Source organism: Cebus imitator, unplaced genomic scaffold (genome assembly GCF_001604975.1).
Source record: "Cebus imitator isolate Cc_AM_T3 unplaced genomic scaffold, Cebus_imitator-1.0 Scaffold751, whole genome shotgun sequence".
Taxonomy (NCBI): Eukaryota; Metazoa; Chordata; class Mammalia; order Primates; family Cebidae; genus Cebus; species Cebus imitator.
Genome location: NW_016108066.1, coordinates 456688 through 461116, shown reverse-complemented (window position 1 = coordinate 461116; position 4429 = coordinate 456688). Strand labels below are relative to the sequence as shown.

General features: G+C 38.1%; 1 protein-coding gene and 1 long non-coding RNA gene across 3 annotated transcripts in view; one reads left to right on the top strand and one right to left on the bottom strand.

Moving 5' to 3' along the window:
• The window catches only part of NLK (nemo like kinase), a 158958-nt gene that overhangs the window by 28554 nt on the left and 125975 nt on the right, over positions 1-4429 (bottom strand). The window lies entirely within an intron of this gene.
• Positions 1-4429, top strand: part of LOC108296910 — a 41365-nt gene that overhangs the window by 25385 nt on the left and 11551 nt on the right. The window lies entirely within an intron of this gene.

The window sequence follows — 4429 nt, the reverse complement described above, 5'->3', positions numbered from 1 at the left end:
AAAAAAAAAAAAAAAAAAATCTTCTCATCTTTATCAATAAAAACATGTCTGTTTTGTGATGAATATAAACGACTTTGTTTTTTTATTTGTTTCCCTGGCTGAAGTGCAGTGGCGTGACTGATCTGGGCTCAAGTGATCCTCCCACCTCAGCCTCCTGAGTAGTTGGGACTACAGGTTTGTACTACCCATGCCCAGCTAATTTTTTGTGTGTTTTTTTTCTTTGGTCGTTGTTGTTTGTTTTTTGTAGAGATGGGGTTTTGCCATGTTGCCCAGGCTGGTCCTGAACTCCTGGGTTCAAGCAGTCTGCCTGCCTCAGCCTTCCAAAGTGCTGGGATTACAGGTGTGAGCTACTGCACCTGGCAAATGCATACTTCTAGGTTTGATTTAGAAACCAACTGTTGGCCAGGCACAGTGGCTCATGCCTGTAATCCCAGAAACTGGGAGGCTGAGGTGAGAGGACTGCTTGACATCAGGAGTTCAAGATCAGCCTGGACAACACAGCAAGATCTAAACTTTACAAATAATTTTTAAAAAGTAGCTGGGCATGGTGGTGTGCACTTGTAGTCCTGGCTACTCTGGAGGCTGGGGTGGGAGGACTGCTTGAGCCCAGGAGTTTTAGGCTACAGTGAGCTATTTATTATTGTGCCACTGTATTCCAGCCTGGGAGACAGAGTGAAATTAAGACCCTGTCTTTAAAAAAATTTTTAAAAGCCCACAAAACCAACTATTTTCAAGACCAGCTTATAGAGGAAGATATAAGATAAAGGGATTTATCTGGACGATCTCCTTAGCTGAGATTGTTTGTCATCTTTATGAAATATATATATATTTCTTTAAAACAACGGGCTTCAAACTGAGTCCAGCTGAATCTAGTTCTGACTTTAGGCATTCCACAAATATTATATCCAAACTTCACATGTACCTATCTAAAATACAAATTCACGCTCAAATGCGTAAATATGTTAAAATGTAGTACACTGTAGAATACTAATGCTACTGGTTCATTCATTTCTTCATGCCATAAATATTTAAGTGAGTACTTGTTATATTACAGATGGTATGTTAGAATCTGGAGATAGAGCAATAAATAATAAAGACTGGTTAACTTATATACAAGCTTAGAAGTAAATTTTTTCTTGTTATTTCTGCTTAACTGAAAAGTATGCTGAGGTTACAAAGTGAGGTGTTAATAAACAGCAGCAGTGCCAGCACTAGCAACTACTGCTTATCTTTAGGAATTAAAATTTTCTTGATATTGGGCAATTAAAACACAAAAACTAGGATCAATGAGGATGAGATCAGATAGTAATGGCCATCTAAGCTCCAGTGTTCTCATTGATGAACTTTACAAGTCACAATATTGCAAGTGATAAAATAAGATTTTAAATCAGTTTTCTAAATTGAAGTCCCAAAATAAGATTTTATTTGAAAAAGAGTTCTGACAGCTTAAATAAAAGGTCTGAAAACTACCATTCTAAAGAAAACAAAATTTACCCCCAAATTTTTGGCAATCCTCTCTTTCTGATTTGAATCTGGTTATATCAAATGAATTAAAAAGTGCATGCAGGACTGCCACCACCTTTACAACTTAAGAACAAAGGAAAACTTTCCATGCCATACAGAAAACCATATAACATAATGACAACAACAGGCCAAGTTCATCAAATCCTGTTCAAATAACATAATTTTTTTTTTTTGAGACAGTCTTGCTCTGTCACCCAGACTGGAGGTGCAGTGATGTGATCTCGGCTCACTGCAACCTCTGTCTCCCAGGTTCAAGCCATTCTCAAGCCTCAACCTCCTAAGTAGCTGGGACTACATGCACGCACCACCACACCTGGCTAATTTTTTGTATTTTTAGTAGAGACAGGGTTTCGCCATGTTGGCCAGCCTGGTCTTGAATTCCTGGCCTCAAGTGATCTGCCCACCTCGGCCTCCTGGTGCTGAAATTACAGGTGTGAGCCACAGCACCTGGCCAAAATAACATATAATATTATAAAAACTTTATTACTTGGCCATGACTCTTCAGGATATTTTTAAAAACCAAACCAAACCAAAGAAAAAAATGTAATTTTCTTCTCTTATTTAGATGAAAAAAAACAACCAACCACCCATCCAACAAAAAACACTTTCTCTTATAATGCAAATCCCTTATTAAAAATATTAGTCTGATTTTGTCATTTTTAGCTTATCTGGAAGACAACCTCAGTCCAAAATAGGAAGCTTACATGATCAGATAACTAAAAAAATTTCAACAAAATTATCCATCTTGTGCTTTATAGGAAACAAAATATATTCACAATATGGAAGGATATTGATTTTTTTTTTTTTTTTTTGGGACGGAGTTTCGCTCTTGTTACCCAGGCTGGAGTGCAATGGCGCGATCTCGGCTCACCGCAACCTCCGCCTCCCGGGTTCAGGCAATTCTCCTGCCTCAGCCTCCTGAGTAGCTGGGATTACAGGCACGCGCCACCATGCCCAGCTAATTTTTTGTATTTTTAGTAGAGACGGGGTTTCACCATGTTGACCAGGATGTTCTCGATCTCTTGACCTCGTGATCCACCCGCCTCGGCCTCCCAAAGTGCTGGGATTACAAGCTTGAGCCACCGCGCCCGGCCAGGATATTGATTTTTAAAAAATATTTTGTTATAATGATCTTCAATGAATTTGTATGTTTGAGAAGAAAGAACTAGTATCTGTAGCCTAGCAGTGTATTCTGACTTTTTAAAAGTAGGCCCTTAAGATGAGTCAAAGAAGTGAAGAAAAATTTGTTTGTTATGACTTGTGTGTTGTGTATTCATAAACGACATTTTCCTGTAGTTGCCCATTCATACAGTTGGAATTTATAAAACCATAACAGGCAATTTGGAAAATGAACTTCAAGCAGTTAATGGCAACAAGTATGCACAAAATCCTGTGTGAAGTCTTCCAATTAAAAACCAAAATTAGAAGAAACTGGCTTAAACTGCCATAAGACTGCTTAGGTATGAATAGGACAAAAAAATTTCTAACTATAAGGTTTTTAATTTTTTTAAAAATAAAAATGATAAGAATAGGTTGCAAGTTCTTTTTAAAAAGTGAAAAGGTGGCAGGAACAACTCAATAACCTATAGAAGGAATACTTTAGTCGATTTTGGGGGCAATTAACTTCTCTGCAAAACAAAGAACTGAAACTACATTAGCTATTTTCAGGGAAAATATGACAAATTGGTTTTTATCTTTCTAGAGTTAAAATAAAGGTGAGGGCTCTTGACGGGAGAATTTTCATTCATAAGCAGTGTAATCCACCAGCTTTTCAAAAGAACTGGCCTACAGTTCAGAGAAATCATTTAAAATAAAAAATGAATTTTATTTATACACTTGGTTTTATGGCTTAGTTTAACCTCCAGCAACGTAAGCAATAATGATAGTCTTGATTACTTTTAAAGTAGGTAACATTTTAAAAACTTATTTTTCTTTTCAAATAGAGCAGTTAAAGGCCCTTATTTCCAATTTCTATGATAAGGAAAAATATAGTAGACCTCTCTCTATTCAAGAGTTCTGCCAATACATATCTGTATTAGAGGTAGGGATATACAAATACGTGGACTTTGCTATTTGCAAACCCCTGTTTAAATGAAAGACAATGGCTGTACTAGGGAGAGAAGTAAAACTGAAATTGATGACTTGAGATTTTGGAACTACTAAATATAATTAATTCTGTAATCAATTCCTCTTCAGAGGAATAATTAAGAATTGGCTACTATGCATTATAAAATACAGTGGATAGTTATTTTACCCTTTTCTGGCTTGGCATTTTCACTTATTTTTTTCTTTTCTGGAGACAGGAGTCTCACTCTGTCACCTAGGCTGGAGCACATTGGTGCATTCGCAGCTCACTGCAGCCTTGACGCTCTGGGCTCAGGCGATCTTCCTGTCTCAGCCTTCTGAGTAGCTGGGACTACAGGCATGCACAACCATACCTGGCTAATTTTTGTATTTTTTTGTTGAGATGTGGTTTTGCCATGTTGCCCAGGCTGGTCTTGAACTCCGGGGCTCACGCGATCTGCCTGCCTCAGCCTCCCCAAATGCTGGGATTACAGGCATGAGCCACTATGTCACACCAGCATTGTGACTTTTAAATATGTTTCTACTTCTCACTTTGCTACCTTGGTCAAACGACATATAGAAATGTTAGCTATGTAAAAATGTAGGTGGTCTTCCTAAAAACCACACTTCATTCTCTTATATAAACAGATGCTTGATGTTCTAATATTTCTTCTGATATGCACTTCTTTTAATAATGGAGCAATCTGTAAAGAAGTCACCTTCTCAGGCCGGGCGCGGTGGCTCAAGCCTGTAATCCCAGCACTTTGGGAGGCCGAGGCGGGTGGATCACGAGGTCAAGAGATCAAGACCATCCTGGTCAACATGGTGAAACCCCGTCTCT